Source organism: Otolemur garnettii, unplaced genomic scaffold (genome assembly GCF_000181295.1).
Source record: "Otolemur garnettii isolate 467f Iridium unplaced genomic scaffold, OtoGar3 scaffold00017, whole genome shotgun sequence".
NCBI lineage: Eukaryota > Metazoa > Chordata > Mammalia > Primates > Galagidae > Otolemur > Otolemur garnettii.
In genome coordinates, this window is record NW_003852412.1 from 15967473 (window position 1) to 15991216 (window position 23744).

General features: G+C 36.9%; 1 protein-coding gene and 1 pseudogene across 1 annotated transcript in view; both read left to right on the forward strand.

Annotated features, from left to right (window-relative positions):
* Window positions 1-23744, forward strand: part of ATG10 (autophagy related 10) — a 262904-nt gene that overhangs the window by 79426 nt on the left and 159734 nt on the right. The window lies entirely within an intron of this gene.
* The window catches only part of LOC105886611, a 35260-nt pseudogene continuing 16478 nt past the window's right edge, over window positions 4963-23744 (forward strand).

Below are 23744 nucleotides of genomic sequence, written 5' to 3' on the forward strand. Positions count from 1 at the left end.
CTTCCCAGCCATGAGCATGGTATGTTTTTCCATTTGTTAACATTTTCAGCTATTTCTTTCCTTAGAGTTTCATAGTTCTCTTTATAGAGATCTTTCATGTGCTTTGTTAGGTAAACTCCCAAATATTTCATCTTCTTTGGCACTACTGTGAATGGAATAGAGTCCTTGACTATTTTTTCAGTTTGACTGTTGTTGGTATATATGAAGGCTACTGAGTGTTGACTTTGTAGTCTGAGATGCTGCTATATTCCTTGATCACTTCTAAGAATTTGCAGCCGAATCCCTGGTGTTTTCCAGATATACAATCATATCATTTGTGAAGAGTGAAGTTTAATCTCTTCTAACCCTATATGGATACCCTTGATCGCCTTTTCTTCCCTAATTGCAATGGCTAAAACTTCCATTACAATGTTAAAGAGCAGTGGAGAGAATGGGCAACCTTGCCTGGTTCCTGATCTGAGTGGAAATGATTTCAATTTAACTCCATTCAATATGATATTGGCTGTGGGTTTGCTATAGATGGCCTCTATCATTTTAAGAAATGTCCTTCTATACTAATTTTCTTAAGTGTTCTGATCATGAAGGCATGCTGGATATCATCAAAAGCTTTTTCTGCATCAAAAGAGAGAATCATATGGTCTTTGTTTTTTAATTTGTTTATGTGACGAATTATATTTATGGATTTATGTATGTTGAACCAGCCTTGGAACCGTGGGATAAAACGTACTTGGTCGTGGTGTATAATTTTTTTGATGTGTTGCTGGATTCTGTTTATTAGGATCTTGTTGAATATTTTTGCATCAATATTTATTAGTGATATTGGTCTATAATTTTCTTTTCTTGTTGGTTATTTTCCTCGTTTGGGGATCAAGGTGATGTTTGCGTCATAGAATGTGTTGGGTAGTATTCCTTCCTTTTCTATGTTTTAGAAAAGGTTAAGTAATATAGGTAATATTAGGTTTCTCTTCAAAGGTATAGTAGAATTCTGATATGAAGCCATCTGGTCCCAGGCTTTTCTTTTTAGGAATATTTTGTATAGTTGATGCTATTTCAGAACTTGATATAGGCCTGTTGAATATTTCCACTTCATTCTGGCTAAGCCTAGGAAGGTGGCATGCTTCCACGTATTGGTCTATTTCCTTCAAATTTTTATATTTCTGAGAATAGAGTTTTTTGTAATATTCATTAAGGAGTTTTTGAATTTCTGAGGGGTCTCTTATTTCATCTTTGCCATTTCTGATTGATGAAATTAGAGATTTTACTCTTTTTTTCCTGGTTAGGTTAGCCAAAGTTTTATTTATTTTATTGACCTTTTAAAAAAATCAACACTTAAGGGCAGTGCCTGTGGCTCAAAGGAGTACGGTGCATGCCCCATATGCCAGAGGTGGCAGGTTCAAAACCAAGCCCAGCCAAAAACTGCAAAAAAAAAAAAAAAAAATCAACTTTTAGATTTATTGATCTGTTGTATAATCATTTTGTTTTCAATTTCATTTCATTCTGCTCTAATTTTGGTTATTTCTTTTCTTATGCTGGGTTACTGTTTGGAGTGTTCTTCATTTTCAAGTTGCTTGAGATGTCCCATTAAGTTGTTAACTTCCTTTCTTTTTGTTCTCTTGAAGAAGGCTTGCAGTACTATAAATTTCCCTCTTAAGACTGCCTTTGTGGTATCCCAGAGGTTCTGGTAGTTCGTGTCTTCATTATCATTTTGTTCCAAAAATTTGGTAATTTCCTTCTTAGTCTCATCTATGACCCAGATATCGTTCAGCATAAGATTGTTTAGTGTCCATATTTTTGTATGAGTGTGCAGATTACTGTTGTCACTGAGTTCAACTTTTATTCCATGTGGTCCAAGAAGATGCAAGGAATAATTTCTATTTTTTAAAATTTGCTGAGGTTAGACTTGTGATCTAAGATGTGATCAATTTTGGAGTATGTTCCATGAGCTGATGAGAAGAATATGTATTCATTTTTGTTAGGATGAAATGTTTGTAGATGTCTGTTAAATCCAATTGTTGAATGGTTAAGTTTAAATCTAAAATTTCTTTGCTGAGTTTCTTATTGGAGGATCTATCCAACACTGCTAAAGGAGTGTTAAAATATTATGGTGCTGGAGGAAATCAAGTTGCTCATGTCTGTTAGAGTCTCTCATAAATTGAGGCGCATTCTGGTTGAGTGCATAAATGTTAATAATTGAAATCTCATCATGTTGAGTGTTACCCTTAACAAATATGAAGTGACCATCCTTATCGTTCCTTACTTTTGTTGGTTTAAGCCTATTGCATCTGTGAATAAAATTGCAACACCTGCTTTTTTCTGATTTTCGTTTGCCTGAAATATAGATGATCATCACTTCACCCTGAGTCTATATTTATCTTTTAAGGCAAGATGAGATTCTTTTATGCAGCAGATATCTAGCCTCAGTTTTTATATCTAGTCAGCCAACTTGTGCCTCATTAGTGCACAATTTAAGCTATTCACATTAATTGAGAGAATTGATAAGCCTGGTAGTATTTTGGGTATCGAGTTTTTCAAAAGTCCAGTGAACATGTTTAATCCTTTTGCCACTGTGGAAGTTGGAATTTGGTCAAAAATTTCTGAATGAGTTTACTTTGGTGGTAGAGGATTGCACTAGTCATTATGGAGGATAGGTCTGAGAATATCCTGGAGAGCTGGTTTAGTTATGGCAAATTTCTTCAACATGTGTATGTCATTAAAGTATTTAATTTCTCCATCATAAGTGAAACTCAGTGTAAGTGGATACAGGTTCCTGGGTTGAAAATTATTTTGTTTTAGGAGATTAAAAATTGATGACCACCCTCTTCTAGCTGAAAGGTTTCAGCAGAGAGATCTGTGATCATTCTAATATTCTTCCCCTGTAGGTTATGGTTTTCTTATGTCTGGATGCTTGCAGAATATTCTCCTTCATTTTAACTTTGGAAAAGTTAATTATAATGTGTCTGGGAGATGTTTTATTCAGGTTGAGTCTTGCTGGGGTTCTGAAACTGTCTTCTATCTGAATTTCAGAATATCTTGGCCTGTCTGGGAAGTTCTCTTTGATTATCTCCCAGAGTAGAGCATCTGTGCCTTTGGATAAAGTACATATTAGTGTTTTATTTGGATAAAGCCAATATTAGTTTTTTTCAAATTATTCCAAAGCTCTCTAAGAGAATGATCCGTTTTTGCTCTCCACTTTTCTTCTTCTTTGAACATTTGGGAACATTCAAAAGCTTTGTCTTCAATGTCAGAAATCCTTTCTTCTGCCTGGTCCATTCTGTTACTGGGGGATTCTACTGTATTTCTCAGATCTTTGAGGGCTGTAAGTTCTTGTCTCAATGTGTCAAAATCTTTGGTGATTTTGTCTTTGAATTCATTGAATTCTTAAGATAACTTCTGAAATGCTCCTTGAATTTCTAATTCCAACTTTACCTCCATTCTTTTAATCTTATTTTCAATCCAAATTCTGAATTCGATTTCTGACATCTCAGCCATTTATTTATGAATGGGATGTTCTGTTGTTATCTGCCATGTCCTTTGGGGAGTTGATCAACTCTGATTATTCATGTTGCCAGAGTTTTCCCGCTTATTCCACCCAATGGTTATTTTACACCATTGGCTAGATGAGCAGATAATGTGAAGTTGGGTTGGGGGCTCCTGGAGTGATGATTAACCACCCTTTAAGAGCTGGGACTGGTGTCTGTACCTTTTCCCTAGAATTGTGCATAGGACCCATACAGTACTATGGCCTGAGACACTGGGTACCTGCTTGGTTTGGTGGGGCTAAGTGGCTCTCTCTTGTTTTCAATCCTAGTGAATCAGTAACTCTGGGTTGAAATCTCAGCTGTGGAAAAATACCAGCAAGTAAGTCACCCTGCCCCCTTGGACAACAACTGGAAAAGGAAAATTAAAACTTCCTACCACCACACTCCCACGGTACCACTTTGGATAGTCCTCAAGTGATTGGTCCAGGTTAAGAGTTCCAAATCAATTGTCCCAGTCAGCACCCAGGCTCAAGTGGGAGAGTTCAAAAGGCCTCAAGCAACTAGATAGCAGGGGTCTGCTGGCAGCTTGAGTATGACTTGCTTTGGTGCTCTGTGGAGTCAGAAGGACCCACTCAGCAAATGAACTGGTCTGGGAAGTTTGATGCCTTCTTCCCCACCTTGCACATCTGTCACACCCAGTCACTGGTAACCTGGTAGAGCTGTGACCCAGTTCCCTCCAATGAGCAGATGCTCTAGGGGTTTGTGCCTGCCTGAGTCAGTGGGAGATCTATGTTTCCTCTGCCAGACCGCCACACTCTACCACTCTACCACTCTAGTGGTAGGGGGAGCTGAGGCCTGACAACCTTGGGTGCTTAATGGAAGCTGGGGAGATTTACTCAGTTCCAGCCCCACCCCAGATTGATATTGCTTCCACTTATATTCTCACAGAATTAGTGTTTCTATCCCAGCTATATTCCCCTGTAGGCCAGGCTCTGTTTGAGTTCACAGAAACTGTGGCTCAGCCCCTGCCCTGTGCCATGCTGCCATTGCGCCTATCCTCTTGGAGCTGGCATCTCTGTCTCTGTTGCACTTTGTGTTGGGGTGGGCAGGGTTAAAGCTCACACTCAGCTCTCAGTTCCTGCCTCTTCCTGGGCTGGTACTGGCACACAGCTCTCAGTGTTGTTTTACCCTGGGCTGGTGCTATTGCCCTGCCTGCTTTTGTCTCAGCTGTGTTACCCTGGGGGCCAGGTGCTTCTTAGGCTTGCCAAAGCAGCACTTCTGACTCAGCCTTGCCCTAGGATTTTGTTGTCTCTGTGCACTGTATTCTAGTCTCATCTCTGTCATGTCCCGCCTGGGCAGGTACTGCCTCAGGTATACCCTTTTTGCCTGGGGCCTGCATTTCCATTTCAGATCTGTTCTGCCAGCGGCTGCCCCCAGTTGCCAAGAAAGGCAGGGAGTGTCTCTCCAAAATATACTCAGGGGTATGAGCCCTATTGTTCCCGCCACTGCAGCTGTTGCTCTGTGCCGCTTTTCCCTTTCCCTTTCCCTCTCGGTCCACAGTCCTCTCTTTACTCCTATGTCACAGAATCAGCACAGACCTGCCACTGCCCACGCCTTGTCCACACCTCTTGAGAAAATGCCCCAGAATCTGAACTACATGGGGGACAGGCTTCCAGACCTCAGGGTGAGAGCGGAGGGGAGTGCTGGGAGTTCAGAATTGCAGGTAAAGACTATATACAGTTTTTTGCCTGGCGGGAGAGTGCCACTAATGTTAGCGGGTCCCCTCTGGGGAAGGAGTTCCGGTTTTTAGAGGGTCTCTCCCATGGTTTAAAATAGGAGGCTATCAGCTTGCTTGTTTGTAGAAAGTATACTGCGAATCATTCTCATAGGGGAGGGGACTCCTGTCTGCTTGGCAATGGATTTTGTACCTATTGTTTGTTTCCTTGGAGTTGCAGCTTGCCTCAGCAGGGTTGATGTGCATTCTTCAACCTTCTCTTTTGACTGAGCTCCAAACATCAGCTTACTTGCTAAACTTCTGTCCTTTAACTCTCATTCTGGATGGGAGCCTCTATGGAAAGCTGGCTCCATTCGGCCATCTTGCACACCCTTTCTTTTTTTTTCTTTTCAAGAATTTGCTTTCAAAATGTATGTCCTTTGTTTTTCATTCTTAGAATTCCTCAGACTTGTGCTTATTGTTTTTAAACAGATTGCTTCCTTAGACTGTAAACCACATGGAGGTAGGAAAACTTAATAAATTTCTATTATGTGATTCAATCTCCAGATTTTATCACTCTTAGAACTAGTTCACTTAAAAGATCAGCTACCTCTTTGTTTTGATATAAGCTAGGTTATCAAGTGAATTACTTGGAATTAATTAAACTCCAAATGAGTTTAGTTTCTACTGGAACAACATTCTTTCTAACAACATAGAACTAACAATGTTTTTAAAAGAGACATTTGCAATGAGTTTTTAGTAGTTTGTATTTCTGAGTTGTCACAGGAATGGAATCTAACAATAAGCCCTTCCTTCATCTTCTAGTCAGTTTCAGTGTTTTATTTTTAATTATTTTGTGATTCAGTAAATTTAGACTGCCTAATTTACACAGATTATAACAACAGCATAATTAGAAGACAGAGTCCTAGACTTGGAGTTGGAAGTTGTTTTGTAGCACTTTTAGCCACTTACTAGTAAAGTAACCTTGAGCAAACTTCATTTATACCGGCTTTTCTTACTTGTTTCTTTTGGTTGAATGTAATAAGCATAAAGTGGGGTTATTATTAATACTAATAAGACTGCCCATAAAAATAACTTTTTATGGCTATCTAATAATAATGCAATAATCAAGATGTGAATGGAGAAACAGGAAGGAGCAAGAGGGCAGCAGAGATTGTCACACTTCCTTTCTGACCATATTCTATTCTTGTCCTTTAAAGAATGGGAATAACCTCCAAGTTGGAAGATAACCATTACTGAACTCCTACCTCCAGTAACTCAGGGAATATGAGAGTGACACTGACTAAAAAATAGTGGTGGACCAATTAGGGCATTTAAAACATTTCATTTGCACTGCGTATTAGAATGTTTCACTTTCCTAGATCAATATTGAACAAAATTGTATTTTTTTTCTGAAGTTTGTTCTTCATTATAGATTTATCAATAAATTTTATTTATTCAGAAGTATGATTATAGGTATGGTGATTTGTTAGTTTTTCATTTTTAAATACCTCAGAATTCATTTTTTTAATCTTACTAGATAGTCCAGTTTCTGATGTCAGTAGAAAATATGATTACAATTTAGATGCCTTTTTAGGTAGAATGTAATTAGATGATGAATAGCCACCTATTATTTGTGTCAAAAATTCAGTAGACTTTTGACATTAGATACCATTTGACATTAAATACCAAAAATTTGGTATTTAAGCAAATTTCATGAAAAGGATTGAGTGTGCTCTTGATCGAAGAACTCACAGGATGTATAATCCTAATTTTTGAAAATTATCAAATTTAGCCAGAAGTGTATTTATAGGTTATAATCTCTCAGTCACAAAAAATTACCAGTAGTTCTGTGATAATTAATGAGTTGCATGATCATTTAAGCAATTGTGTAAAACAATATTATTTCTTGAACCAGCATGGGGAAGGAGAAATAACCTGAGTGGGAAATGGTGGGAAATGAGAAAGAAAGACAAGAGACAAAAGATTGGATTGGATCGGAGGTCTGATGTAGCTGATGACTGCGGCAACACCGAATTGTGGTAACAGCTTTATTTATAAAGTATCTTTAACATAGTAAATCTTAATACCTGGTGTAAAGATTAACTTTATGGAGGAAAAGCTGTGTGCTTGCTTATAATAAGGTAAGTATGCATGAGATATATGACTTTTGGTAGGTGAAAAGAATGCTGTTAAAGGAGGAGAAGCAGCTGAAGGGTCCATTCCTTGAACATCTCCCCAGGATGTTGGGGCCCTGCTGCCTCACAGCCCATTTCCCATTACATTATTTTTCATTTTCAGACATCACTTATAAAAAGATCCTTCAACTCTGTACTGAAGCGTGATAACCTTTTAGTAACTACTGTCCTTGGCATTATAAAAATTGAGTTCAGGTAAAATACTTTGTCTCTTGATCCTAAAAATAAGATGATCAAAGAGCTACATTAATTTTTTTTATGTTTTTCTATTAAGTTGATAGTTAATTGTATTTATAGATAGTTGAACAACTATACCAAAGGAATGTAGGTAAGCAAATGAGTAGATATTGGATATCAAGCCTTAGGGATGGGTTTGTGTGAAGCTAGCAGTTCTATGTACTTAGCTCACATTGGTATTTCTGTCAATGACTTTAAGTAATTCTTTTTTTTTTCTTTCTTGAGACAGAGCCTCAAGCTGTCCCCCTGGGTAGAGTGCTGTGGCATTACAGCTCACAGCAACCTCCAACTCCTGGGCTCAAGTGAGTCTCCTGCCTCCGCCTCCCAAGTAGCTGGGACCACAGGCGCCTGCCACAACGCCCAGCTATTTTTTCTTTTTTTTTTTTTTTTTGGTTGCAGCCGTCATTGTTGTTGGCGGGTCTGGGCTGGGGATTCGAACCCGCCACCTTAGGTGTACGTGGCGCCTTAGCCGGTTGAGCCATAGGCGCCGAGCCACCAATTCTTTTTAATAAGCATTTGTGCCAGTGTTCATGCTTTCATGTATTAACATTTTAATTCTCACAAAATAATACTTATAATGACCATTATTGACTCCATATTGTGTGCCAGTTTATCTTGCCAGTTGCTTTATTATCTCATTGCTACTCACAAAACCCCAATGACAAAAGATTATTAATATGTCTAATTTATGGACAAGATTACTGAAGGTGGATGAAAACACAGTTGGTAATAATAACAAGAATAGCAACAGTAATAGGAAAGACATCAGCCTGAATTTACTGAGCACTAACTATGGGCACTGACCTAAGTGATTTTCATGTATTAATTCATTTTGTTTTATAATATAGATACCTTTATTATCTTCACTTTGCATATGAGGAAACTGAGATACAGAAGTTAAGAAGCTTGCCTGAGGACAATAGCTAGGAATTGATTAAGTTTAACTCCAGACCTTATGCTCTTAACCTTTATATGAGGTTATCACTTTGGTGAGCACCAGAATCACCTGGAAGACTTGTTAATACAAATTTGCCGGGCTCCATTTCAGGGTTTTTGGAATTGTGAATTTGCAGTTCTAACAAGTTCCCAGATAATGCTGATTTTGCTGGTCCAGGTACCATGTTTTGAGAATGAATACACTACTTGATAATAGAATGTGCAGAATAAATAAGATGCTGAACAGTGGGTAGTGCCTGTGGCTCAGTGGGTAGGGTGCTGGCCCCATATACCTAGGGTGACAGGTTCAAACCCGGCCCCGGCCAACTTAAACAGTACTGGCAACTGCAACAAAAATAGCCAGGTGTCATGGCAGGCACCTGTAGTCCCAGCAACTCTGGAGGCTGAGGCAAGAGAATTGCCCTAGCCCAAGAGCTGGAGGTTGCTGTGAGCTGTGATGCCAGGGCACTCTACTGAGGGTGACAAAGTGAGACTCTGTCTCAAAAAAAAAAAAAAAAGATACTGAACAGCTTTGAAAGATTAATTAGCATGATGCTCCCCAGAGTCAATACTGGAATTATCTTGATGGGATAGAAATATCCTGGGTTGGGTTTACTAGAAGCAAAGACTGAGATGGGATTCCTGTTCAAGTAATTATGAGAGTGTGTTCTTATGTGAAATCAAGTGGGGGAATCAGGACAGAGAAAAGGACAAAAGCTGTGGGAAAAGTGTTGTCAGTTAGAAGCTAACTTTAGTGTGATCTCCTGGGATGCTCCACAGTACACACCGTACCAAAGACTTGGTCTTACTTTGTGTCACTGGAACTTGGCATTTGTACTCTGTGACAGTCATTGGCTTATTACTCTGTCATTAGCTGAAGTGCCAGTGGACATTTCTTCTCAGACTAGGTGGCTCTGGTTTTACTGAGTAATCTCCCAGAGAAGGGCACTGCTCTGAGTTATTAGCCAACAGTCACATACCGCGTTTGGATGGGTGCACCCACCTTAAGGTGGATCTGATCAGGTCACCAACAACATCACTATCAAAGAATACTCTGAAACCAACATAGTGCAATCTATGGGGAAATATGTGTATAAGGTCTGCATTTAGATGAAAAGAGGAGGCTTGTCTTAATAGCAACTTTTTTTTTTAATTGTGTGGGATTCATTGAAGGTACAAAGAATTAGGTTACTCTGATTGTATTTGTTAGGTAAAGTCCCTCTTACAATTGTGTTCCACCACAAAGAAGTGTGCCATACACCATAACCCCCCATCTCCTTCCCTCCTCCCCTCTCCCCACTCCCTCATTACAACTTTTTAAGCCAGAGCTGTGATTTTAATTGAGCAGAAACTCAAGATAAGTGGAAAGAATGCCACCCATGCTGGAAAAACTAGGAATTTAAGCTATAATACATTGATTAAAGTATAAGTGGATCTCAAATATGGTCTGGGGAACCCTGGTGATCTCTGATGCCCTTTTAGGGGGTCCACAAGGTCAAAACTATTTTTATAATAATGTTGAAATGTTATTTGCATTTTTCACTCTCATTCTCCTCAAGCTTTCCAGAGGTTACCTGTTGTGAGGTATTGCAAGTGATTGAATGCAAAGGCAGGTACAAAGTCCGCCTGTCTTCTATTAAGCCAAACATCAATTTGTACCCCCCAAATCTATTAAAAGAAAAAAATAAAAAAATTAAAAAGCAAAAATATGAACAATGCCACTTTTTTCTCTAATTTGTTTTGTTTTAGAAACTATATTTTCCCTAGAAATATGCTATTATGTTAACAAAAGTGAATTACTAAGTATTTCTAAATTTTCAATTTTGATTCCTAATACCACAAATGTCAATAGCTATAACTCTCTTAAAGGTTATTAGGATCTTCAATGAATTTTAAAAGTTTAAAGCTGTCCTGAAACCAAAATTACATTATTAAATGTGAAGAACATTGGTTTATTTTGTAACTATTATTTATTATTAGCTTATTCTAATAAACAAAATTACAAAACAAATCACAAATAGAATTCATCCAGGCAAAGGAGCATGCAATGCCAATGGGTATGCTTGAAAACATATGATTGTGAGGAATATTTTGGAGCTCTGGGGATGTCAAAGTAGAACTGAGGAAGGAAGGTTAGTTGCTTTCAGGTATCTAGGATAATTTCCTATGGAATTCCTATCCTGTGTTTCTGAGGATAGGACTAGTTCCTGTGTCTGGAAGTTATTCTATACAAATCTCCCTAATATTTAGAGTTGTCTACAATGAAATTGGTTAACTTGCAAAGCTGTAAATCTCCTCCTCTTTAGTGGAGATATTCAGCCGCAGCATGGATAATGCTCTGTGTGGAACATTGGTTGTAGGCTCCAATGCTCAGCTGCTCAAAGCAGATGTGCAGATGACGAGTGAGTGAAGAGGGTCAATTGGAAGTGGAGGGGACTGTGGAGAAGTGGAGAGGCAAGCCTTCCCCAAAGGGGTGGCAGGCATGTAGTTCCAGGCGAATTTTCAAGAGAAGGTAGAGATCTGGGTTTTTGTGTGTTAGCCTAAGTAAAAAAATATAAATCCCATGCAGGCTTGATAGATTCTATCTATGAGCTGCAAATGGTCCTTAGGCCACCAGTTTATAACTTATGGCCTTATATACTATGTACTGAGAAAGGATTCCTGCATTGTATAGAAGACTGAGCTAGGGGACCTCTAAATTCTCTAGAATTTAAGGACCAATACTAATGGCATATATATACATCACATTTCTTATTTAAAGATATTCAAAAGGGATGCCTCAACTAATAGTTGTTTAATTTTTAAAAAAAATTTTGGCCCTGAATGATGTGGGATATCAACTGACTTCCCTATTTTATCCTGAACCAGCAGTCTTGATTGTAGAAAGATAGCTGGATTCATGATTTTTATCCCTGTGAGATTATCTGCAATGATATGTAGATAATCATAGGATTTTAAAAATCAAAGCAAAATATAATGGAAAATGAAGTCATTTGTGAAAATCATAATCTCTACCTTCTTTGGATTTTCTAAATAATATTTAAAATGGTAGTTAAGTGAATGAGATAATACTCTGAAATCCACTAAAAATATTGGGCTGTCTTTTAGTTCTGGCCTTGGGAAACAGGAATTCTAAGAGGTTAGTCATTTATAAGACATTTATTGAGAGTACTTAGTATGATTTTACTTGTGGCACTTCTGAATTTGTAAAATAATAGGCAAGAAGCAAGACTGGCAATTTTCAGACAGCATCTTTTCTTTACCAATAACCAAAGGAAATCCATTATATCAATTAAAAAATTTTAAAATAAATATAAGTGATTTTTTTTTAATGGACAGGGTCTACTCTGTCACCTAGGCTGGAGAGTAGTGACATGATTATAGTTCACTATAACCTTGAAATCTTGGGCTCAAGTGATCCTCCTGTCTCAACCTTCCAAGTAGCTGGCAATATAGGCACATGACTGACTAAGGTTTTGTTTTTGTTTTTGTTTTTTTGTAGAGGTGGGCTTTTACTGTGTTACCCAAGCTGACCTAAAACTCCTGGCCTTAACCAATCCTCCCACCTCAGCTTTCCAAAGTGCTGGGATTATAAGTGTGAGTCACTGTGCCTGGCCTAGTGAATATTTTCAACAGAAGCAAACATAATCAACACTGGTTCTTGGTATATCTTATTTTATGGGACACTTATTTTCATAAATGGGCATTGGTACCACTATGTCACTTTATTAATTTATGATTTTTTTGATTTAATTGAAGACTATTCTTAGAGAAATTAAGATATGAGTATCTAACAGTAGTGAAAAGTATGATTTAACAATTGGTCTGCTTTATAAGTATCCAGTGTACTTAATACTAATATGAAACCAGTAGATGAACAAATACATGCCCACACAAGAGAAAAACACAATTAAACTCAAGTTAGGGGGTGAGAAGAGGGGGAAGGAGGATGGGGATTGACATGCTCTCAGTTAACTGGCACAATGGAAGGGTATATGGCACACCTCTGGGGGAAGGGGCATAACTTGGACTTTGCTTAACAAATGCAAATAATGTAACCTAAGATTCTGTACCTTCATATTAATTTAAAAATGGGAGGAACCCCCCAAATTGGTCAGTTTTAATGAACATAAGCTTATTATGGACAGTCCTTATTGAAGCCTTATTTATATGAATGAAATGATAGTTTGAGATCAGGAATGGGAACACAAGCTCTATATTTCAATTAGAAAACCTTTTGATAACAATTGGCCATTAACCTTCAAAATCCACATGTATATATCATAACAAAATAACTGCTAAACTTTAAAAATATTTATTAAGATTCTGTAATAAATTAACTTATTGGCTAATAAAGGCTAAAGACACTCAAGTGAAGTATTAACTTGTAGGTTTTCTATTATGTTAGCACCAATGCACTTAATAAAAGGAAATAGTAGGATGACTATTCAACATAGATATTGATTGTTAATAGTAGTAAAAGTTACTAATGAATGTTTGGAAGAGGGAAGTATGACAAAGCCTTTTCTATAAAACGTGTTCTAGATGGCATTGCTTAGCATTTTCTTTTTGTCTCTACCTTTTTTATTTATGAGATTTTTAACCATTTTCATAGAATAGAGGTGGCCCAGATGTTGTCCTTTGATTAATACAGTTCAGATACCCAGACTCATTTACGTTAAGTCGGTCAATCATTTTCACATTATTGAAGTTTGAGTTCTTTTATCTCAAGTTCGATTATTGTGGTTCCACCTTTTGCAGAGATGGCAACTGAGTGTATTTTCTTTATTCATTTACTATCCTTGTTACTTTAGAGCCTCCGGTTGCACCTTCAGATTACATTTTTAAAAACTATGAAAATGATAGAGTCGTAAAAATAGCAATAGTATGCTACTGGAAAAAAGATTTTTGTCCTAGGGCCTTGTAGTTCACTAACTGGGACTTTCTTTAGACAAGGGCAGGCAGAATATTATAGAGAGCAAAGGCCTCAATGAAAAAACAACCTATCATAAATTCCCTGAAGCATAAAACAGAGAATCAGTAGTGGAAGATGATCTCAATTGCCAAAGAACATATTCAGAGAATGATGATCTTCTGAGGTAACCAGGGCTTCGAATATACTCATTTGCCCTAAGGATTTTATTAAGTGGCTTCCAGGATGAGTTCTATTTTGTATGTCCAAAATAGACTCATATGTCAGAATATTATTTTTTTTATAATGGAATAAATGACAAGCCACAGTTCTCAGTAAGTGTTAACAATTTCTCTGTAAAGCCGCTGCTATTTTTAGACTGAAGTATAGACATGTTGATAAATGTAAATGGATGAATAAGAAACATGATTACCTCTCGTATTTGGAAATGTAATTATTAAAGCAACATTAAAACTAGAAAGTCTGTTATGTTCCATGTGTAGATACAAGTGGAAGCATGTGTAGTATTCACTTAGTATTTATTTATTGAATTGGTGATTCTGATAATGGTTGATAAATGGAATTTTTTAAGGAAATAACTGTCAATTGTGGCAGACCCCAATCTCACTTCTGTGTGTTTCTTAAGGTTATAAAAGGGTTCAAAGACAAAATAAATTTTAATTCTATTTAATATAAAGTGTAAATACATATTATAGCGTGGTATGCTGTTTGATGGGGGAGGTTATAGAATATTCTGAAAATAAGTCATGTCTGATTAAAATCTTCAATTCTAATAAAACTGGGAATTATTACATTATATACAATATTTATTATATAGACTGTGTTTTCTTAATTAGTATGTGATGGAAGTGTTCGTTTACTCTTTCTTAGAACTCGTCAGAAAGCATAACGCAGAAACGTGGCACTAAAACTATTTGAATTATCTTGTAAAATTTGTAACTTAGAGGTCTTAATGTAATTTAGTGTTCTGCTGTGAAGCCAGGGAATCTTATATAGAGACAGGGTCATGCTTCATATTCTACTGAATGTTTTTTCTTATTTAAGACCTGGGAACCTGAATAATACCACTCTGCAAAATTCAGAGTGTATTAGGTTCAGTGAGAGTCTATAACCTCAATGGCTTCTTAAAGTTACTTCTATCTTTGAAATTCTCTGTATTCTTTTCTTCTTAGCAAAACAAAGAGATTATCTATTCTTTGAGAGAAATCAAGTTGAATAAACCCAGATAGGAAATTAATTCTTTTTCTATTTATTAAGATAGTAGAAAATCCTTGGGAGAATACTGATCTGGTGTTCTGTATGAAATCTCACAAACTTTCAATGTGGAATAATTATGTCCCATTGTAAAGCTCTAAGTTAGGAATCAGTTGCTTTTGAGGAAGGTCACTTAGTGCATTATTTTAATTGCCCTAATTATATATTCCAACTATTTATTTTAATGAGTTTGAGATGCTTCCCATGATATAGCTTTTAAAAGGCACTTAATGGATTGATTGGGGGTTTCAAACTTTATGTGGGTCTTTTACCATGGAGAATTTCTGAATAGGATAGCTTGATTTTATAATTAAATCTGAAATAAATGAAAGTGAAGCCTCTACTTAGTCCTTTTTTCTCTCCCTTTGGTTTGTTTTCTTTAAGCCAATAGATAGATTATATGTGAAAAAAGATATATAACTTAAAATATATTACAATGAAATTTGATCTCACAGAATATTAAATAGAATCTAAAATATTTGAGTTTTCAAAATAATTTTATTAATCATATTTAAAATTATTTTTCTTAGGTAAATTGAAAAGGTTAATTTAAGGAGGCTGGGCTCAGTGGCTCATGCCTGTAATCCTAGCACTCTGGGAGGCGGAGGCGGGTGAATTGCTTGAGCTCAGAAGTTTGACACCAGCCTGCACAAAAGTGAGATCCTGTCTCTACTAGAAATAGAAAAATTAGCTGGACGATGTGGTGGGTGCCGGTAGTCCCAGCTACTCAGCAGGCTGAGGCAAGAGGGTTGCTTGAACCCAAGAAACTGAGGTTGTGTTGAGCTATAATACCATGCCCTCTACCCAGGGCAATAGAGTAGACTCTGTCTAAAATAAATAAATAAATAAATAAATAAATAAAATTTATGGAGTGAAATATCTATTAGCATAATATTATATGCAGGATTCAAAAAACAATCTTCTCGTATAATCTAAAGAAATTGAATGTTAAAATAGAAATGTGGAATCTAAGGGTAAAAACTGCAACCTATAGATGTTAAAGGAATTATTGAATTTTTTGGAAGGGTGAATGAAGTTAGCTGCATATCAGGACTTTTTTTTTCTTTTTAACTGTCAGGTGAAGACTTACCATTCCAAAGAGTATTATTTTACTATAAAACCATTGTCCAGAACTAGGGACAGTCATATGTGGCCCACAGATAGCCCTTAATATTCCATCTGCTAAATAACTAAAATGCTCAGCTTTTATTAAAAATGCAAATAGATTATTTCAGGAGGAGGGAGCAAAACACTTTCAAACTGGAATATTAGTTCTAAACACTGTGGTTGGACTCTGTGCGGACATGGTTAGATCACTTCCCTACCACTGTGTCCTTAGCGTTTAGCACAGTGCCTGGCATAGAAATGCCAGAAGACATCTGTTGATTTTTCTGGATTGCAGCTATCTGGAATTTTTCATCTCCCCTGTCTACTGCTAACCTGACTAAAAGTTAGCAATATTAATTTGAGTATTTTGTCATTATCAGTTTATTTTCTATTTGTTGATAGTAAAGTATCTATTACTTTTGTTAAAGCTTATTTCTCAATTTATGTGCCTAAGGGTGAATAATAATTTTACCTTAAAGTAAATGGAAATAACCAATGATTGCACTGTAAAACATTTTCAAAATAAAAAGCTAAAGGGAAAAAGTCTTTAAGAGGGAGACATCAAAGTGTTTTAACAATATTGTTTTTTATTGCATAAATGGGATATGGGAATGTTAATAATGTTCTTCCATATGGTACTTGCAAATTTGCTATTTTAGAGGCATTGTTTGCTCTTAGCAAACTGTTAGTCATGGATATTTGTGGTAAGCATTGAGAGTTCTAGCTAACCTCATAGGAGAGATTACAGGTTTGTCTCAACTACAGTTCAGGATGCATTGAAAAGAGTAGGAAGACTGTCAAAGCTGAGGGCCTCGGCTGGCATCCTCATAAATCAGATTGACTGAAAAACACATGGTTGGAATCTGGCAATAAGAAACTTGGGGGCTGAGGATGGACTCCAACTGTCCCTCTGTCTGACTTATGAACCCATGAACTAGTCCTGCCTTCTCCTCCTGAGGAGTTAGGAGAGAGGCTGCAGGACATTCTTGCCATTCTTAGGTGGGATGCCAGCTTCCTCCATGCACCTCCAAATCATACTCTTGTGGTGACATGGTGTGATGGAGTTAACCTTAGTGCCATGAGGGTGTATGTAGTATCTTTCCCATGACATATTACATCTTGCATTCTTGGGAATGGCTGTAGAAGGTTTACATGGTGGGGGATATAGAAGTATCAGTGGGGCTGTGCACTGTGGGTAGAACATGAAGAATGCAGAGCTGAGAATTCAGATCCAGCTAAGTGGTCAGAGTTTTCAGCAAGGTTTGTCTGGATCTCCTTCCTGAGGAATAGTAGACTGGCTGAGCTGGGGAATTAGGTTGTTGGTGTGTTAAATTCCTGAATCTGGGATTCTTCTTCAAATTCTGAGAGTTAGAACGACAGACCAGGTCAGAAGACATGAAGGAAAGCTGAGATTCAAACATGAAAAAGTGCCCAGAGAATTTGATACTAGGCAGAGATGAGACCTTAGTGAGGTTAGGTGGGGGAAAAGTGAGGAGGATCCTAGGTGGTTGTCCTGACTAATTTGGAGCATGTTGGATCTGCATTGTGATTGCGTTCATGGGTGGGTGGTACTTGACTGTGTCAGACGGGTTTGAGGGGTTAACTGTGATGTAGTAGGACTGGGAGAAGCAGATGGTGTCTCTAATTTGAATGCTTTCTCCTGGACCTGGTCCTTGTCTGTGTATTCTTTGTATTAGTCTCTTGCTTATTTCAAGATATCTGGTGAGTCTTTCCAGATGCTATATATCTGTTGCAGGTAGTGGGTGATAGCTGAGGGTTAATGCTTTGATTAGAGGTGCTGTGAAGAAGTTCAGTGGAAATTGTATCCTCTAGGGTTGTATCTCCCTAATTAACTGCTTGCTCCTTGAATGCAAGATTCATAGCTTATGTATCTTTGGGGGATCCCAGCTTTCTCAGGGAGATCATTCTGAATAAGTGACATACTGGAAGGAGTATTATAAAGAAAACCAAGTTTTACTCTGTAGAAAATATTTTTTTGAAACTGTCCAATGTGTGGCATTACTGTCCTATGATATATATTTTATAAATAACAAAGAAAATATTGAGAATATGCTTTTCTGAATCTGATGTTTATAGAGGCTCCATGGGATATTACAATGAAATTTCATTTGCTGTTTATCTGAAAGGACTAAGAGTATCATATTTGACATAAGATCTTCTTCAAGAAAAATCTGACCCAGCTTCCACACTGAAACTTTTACATATGATTGGTAGTTTTGTGTGCTTTTTAAAAATAATAAACAAATGACTGTTTCAGGAAATCTGTGACAGACTGAATCAGGTGGAGCTGATTTAATGTTATGGATAATTACATAATTAGTGCTGTAAAAAATAAACCATACCATCTACTTGATGGACTGGAGCTGCTGCAAAGGGGTGTGTAATTATACAATCAGCATCTTCCTCCTGTGCTGATTCTGGGTAATCCTTTTTCTACCTTGCCTGAGAAGGGGCTTCCTGTCTTGTGTTTTCTGATACTAAATTTGAGTAAAGAGAATCGAGCATTGAGTGGTTCCTAGGCCCTTGACAAGTCTCCTCCTGATCTGGGTCTATACCAAAGCACCCTTGAAGTGGCTTTCAGATTTTTTGATAGAAACCCACAGTAAGAAATCCATTTTACATCAGGACTCAGTACCTTTCACACATGCGTGCCTGAAACTGAGGTTCATGAAAAAATTCTTGCTCTTTCTGATCTACTCTGTTAATATATTCTGCTCTATTTTGTTTTTTGCAAATGCTGGTTGAGGCCCAGCAATTGATTTCAGAATTTGGTAATGGCTCATAATTTGTGTTCATGAAATATAACCTTAGACCCTTAGCGACTGCTAACACCAGTGGAAGGGATTTGGAGCGTAGCATAATGGGGTTGCTGGGGGTTTTGTGTGGTAGGTGGTGTGGCATAGTTAAAAGAACAAGAGCTTTAAAGTTGGGCAAATTTGGCTTTAAATCCCCACTTTCCCTCATTTTAACTGTGTGACTTTGAACATGTTACTGAACCTCTTTGAGCCTCAGATCTTTCATCTGCAAAGCGAGGCCCTGGATACTTGTAAGCCCTGGAAGGTGGGAAACTATGCTCTGAGGATATGGGTGGTCCGTGTGCAGATGTACATTAAATATCATGAAAGAAAACACTTGGCCAGTGCCTGGAAAGTAATACACATGTGTGGTAGGTGCTTCATCAAGTTTAGTTTCCTCTCCCAACTCTTTCTCAATCTGACACTGCAGCTGGAGGAAGATGTATTTATAATGCCTTCCTCACAGGCTGCTTTGGCGAGCCAGATAAGGTGACAGGATCCAAGAGATAACAAATGTGCATCTTATTTTTGTTTTTTGTTGGATTTATTTATTTCAATTTCTATAGCCTGATACAATCAGAGATTAAGAAGTACACTGTGACCCCTTAATATTTATTTTGATATAAAGCTTATTAGAATACTTATTTTACCTATTTTCAAGCCTCTTTAGCTTTTTAAAAAAAATTTAATATGAGGGTACTTCTAAGGTGAAGTTCAAGTTGTAGTTGAGTCCTTCACCCAGGGGATGTGCTGAACACCCTCCCATTGTGAACCCCCAGTCACCCTCCCCTCTCCCTTCTCTCATCTTCCTCTCACTAGAATGTACTTGTGTTTGTCTTTTGTGTGGGAGTGTTGTTGTTTATATATTGGTTTCATATTATGTCAGTAAATTGGATACTTGTCTTTCCATTATTGTGGTATTGTATTAAGAAGAATGTGTTTCAACTCCATCCAGGTAAATACAAAAGATGTAAAGTTTCCATCTTTTTATAGCTGAATAGTATTCCATGGCATACATACACCACAGTTTGTTAATCCATTCATGAGTTGATGGGCACTTGAGTTGCTTCCACATCTTGGCAATTGTGAATTGAGCTGCAGTAAACATCCTAGTGCAAATGTCCTTATGGTAAAATGATTTCTTTTCTTCTAGGTTGATATTTTAAGTGATGGGATTGCAGGATCAAATGGAAGGTCTACTTTAGTTCTGAGACTTCTTCATACTTCTTTCCATAGAGGTTGTATTTATTTGCAGTCCCACTAGCAGTGCAAAAATGTTCCCTTCTCTCCAAGTGTACATTTTGATTAGTATAACTTTAAGGCAGATGGAGGGCCTAGTGAGGCCTACTGATGTTAACTGACAAAACTGGTTTTGAAATTCCATATCATAACAGTTAGCAAGAATTTTTTTGAGATATAGTAGTATTGCATGTTGATATTGGAAAGCTGCTATCAAGACTGTTGCAGGTGACTTGCAGTGCCTATTGTAAATCACAGTATGCATCTGAAGTTCCATGTTACATTCTATATGGAATCTAAACAAACTTTCAATTCCACAAAGAGCATTGCTTCATCAAGACCTAGAAAGTGAACATCAGGAGATGATTACCTTTTTGTATAATATTTCCATCAAATTTTCTTTATTTTAACTGTAATATAGCATAATAATTTAATTGTGAGGCTTAGGAAAATGTAATCCCCAACTTACAGTCTGAAACCTTGGGGCAGGACTTTTTGTTGCGCGTTTCTACAGTTTTATAAAACCTCCTTTTTTCTTTAAATGTATTATAGTTTTTACTACTTCTGAAATAGTTCACGACTGTGAAATGCTAGTTCCTCACTTGTTTTAATTTTGGACTTGCCTGAAAGGGAATTTCTTGGTTTTGTTACTATCTGTTTCCTCTCTTTCATTCACCATTTCTCTGGGATTCTACTGAGATTGTGCTTATTTAGAGGTAACCTGGGCTTTGTTGGTCGCATGGAAGGACGGAAATCAGCCAAGGCAAGTGTGAAGTAACGGCAGCTACAGAGCATGTTTTCCGTATCTCTTCTTCGCAGTATCCACTCTCTGGTCGCTCTGAAATGTTTCAGTCTCACTTTACGCATGTGTTGGTTGATTGCACTTAATTTTAATGCTACTTCGAAATTCTATTTCTGTTACATTGAGTTAGGTAATCACTATGTTAGGTTTGAATTACACTTAGAGACATTCAGGAGAAAAGGCCTGGCTCCTTTAAGACAGAAATGCTTTTTCTCTGCCGAAAAGCTCTTTGTAAAATTGAAGGACTTAAGCAAAAGAGCTTCAATGTAAATGGAATATTGATAGAAGAGGGAGGTTAATTGGCCTTAGTAACTTGGTTGCTAAGGAAGCATTTTCCTGATTGGGAGGAAACTCTCCTGGGTGTTCTGCAGCTTCATGTGGACCTAAGATGCTTTGTTTTATCTCATGCTTTCTGTTTCTGAGTTGGAAGAGGAAAGAGCAGAAAGCTATCATAGGAATGAAAAACTGTGTGAAGCAGATGGTTGCTCTCTCTTCGCTACAGAAAGAGAGAGCTAAATACTGACTAGCAACAAGCCAATGCCAGCATGGACTCTTTGTTTAAGGCAGACAGTTGGAAAATACCATGAGGGCAACATATAAAGAGCTTGCTGGGAGGACATAGGAGAGGTTGGAGCAGGGCTTATTCAGTGCCTGGAAACATGTAGGCAAGAGAAATTAAAGGAAATTTTGAATGGGCATCAAGTGTTCATGTTAAATCATGGAGTTAAATATTTTCAGTATGGTTGGGTTAACTAAGAAAAGTTATTTAACTGGCAAATACAAGATAAGTTGTTTGTGTTTTGAAGGTTTTGAACCATATTGTGTATCAGAGTCAGCACATTCATAATTATTTTAGCAAACAATGTTTAGTTATAAATATCTCTATGTTATTGTAGAGTTTATCAATAATAATAAATGTGAATGTGGAATAAAGTACACATTTTTATTGAAACATTTTTTCAAAGCAGAAATGTCTTTGTATATTTTTGCATATATGCTAGGCTTTCTGGATATACTTAAGTTATTTGTAAGGTATTATTTCTGCAGACTGAATGATACTCTGTTAATCTCAGGAAGTTACTGCCTATATTTTGCTTAATTTCTTTTTTTTCCTTGCTGCTTCACTCAACAAATATTTTTAAGCATGCATTCAACATCAGATCCTGTGCTTTAGGATACCACAAAGCATAAAGGAAAGCATCCTAGGAAATACTGACACACTTCTCAGGAGAGTTTGGAAAATGAAAGTATTTTTGGTGATATTTTCTGATTTGTATTAGGTTTTCTAGGTCTTCTTCATTATGCATATTGAATATTATTTGTACTGACTATTATTATTTAGATTTTTAATGGCCCTTTTATATTATAAAATTCTTTTCAACAGTATTATTTAGATTATTTTTGTGGAAGTATACTTAAAAAGAGGAGCAGAATTTCTTGTCTCCTTGTAGAACCTTGCAGTGTCATAGGAGGATGCAGAAGTCCTCTTTGGCAACTTCTCTGAAATTTACCTTTGATTTTTGTGGCCATTGTAGTTCCTGTCCTGTGAGTGTTACAGGAGGATTTCAAAGAAAAAACAAATTGTAGTAATCATTTTGAGGGCCTCTGATTATAGAAATATCCTCAGAGAAACTAGTTTAATAGGGGATTACTTAAGTATAGCCAGAGAGCTCATATGTGAATGTTATCAGTGATGAGTTGTACACTAGAAAGCTAGCCAAATTATCAAAATTCACATAATAGGCTAAATTGGATTTCCTGAAAAGAACAGAATAATATGTTAAATATATGAAGAATACTCAATGGTCTTCCTTTTTCTGTAATGCTGAGGTATAGGTACATTGTGGTTATTTTACAAAAATATATGCTAAGTCCACATTTTCAGTCTGCCTAATTCTAATCCTGCTTTACATTACGTTGGTTTTGCCTTTGTAAACTGATTGTCTTTTTTTTGCTTTGTTTTGTTTTGCAGAGACAGAGTCTTTTTCCATTGCCGTGCATAGAATGCAGTAGCATCATCATAGTTCACTGAAATCTCAAACTCCTGAGCTTAAGCAATCCTTGAGTAGTAGAACTATAGGCATGTGACACCATACCAGGCTAATTTTTCTATTTTTAGTAGAGGCTGGTCTCCTGAGTTCAAGCAGTCCTCCTGCCATGGCCTCCCAGAGTGCTAGGTTTATAGGCATGAGTCACTGTGCCCAGCCACTTGGATTATCTTTTAAAGATTTGAGATTTAGTAAATAACAGATGTCTTCAGTGAGAAAAAAATAACAACAAATATAGGGATTCAGTGTTGAAAGGTAAATATTTTGTATAGATTTTGAGCAGAATGATGAAAGAAGCTAGCATTTGTAATAATAATATTTAGTGGCTTTTAGATTGTCACACTTACTTTACTTTTGTATCTATTGCTTTATAATAAAAGCTTATTAGTGCTTTTATTATAATATATTAGCTTTGCTTAGTATTGCTTAGTTCTTTTTTGTAGCTATGAAAGAGAGTGCAGTGAGCTGAGTTTAAAAAACATTTTCTTTTTTTTAGAACTCAACTGCTTCTATTAAGATGAAGCTCAGCTAGTAAACTCATTAAGTGAGGACCCTAGGCAGTTCTCCTGTGCCGAGTCTGAAAGCACAGTAGTGCAGACGTTTTTGCATCACCATCATGAATGACCTTGAAGGAAGCCAGCACTTCATAAAGCAAAATCCTCACTGTGGCACTTCGTTCTGATTTGATTGATGCTTTAGAAAAAGCTGTAAGATTTTCTTTTCTTTATACTGTGGGGTATATACTCTTTATACTTCATAGATTTTGCACTTGTCTGGAGTATTTTGTTGGCGGGTTCTTATAGGTTCTGATCTTTCACTGACTGCAGTACAACTAAGCAATGAAATCACTCTCTTTTGATCAATTATTATTAGGGAGTAAGGTCTTAGTGCCTTGAGATCATGGGTTTTAACAATGGAAAAATACTGACTTTCTAACTTAAGTGTTATACATTCATTTTTCTTCCATTATAATCTTTCAAG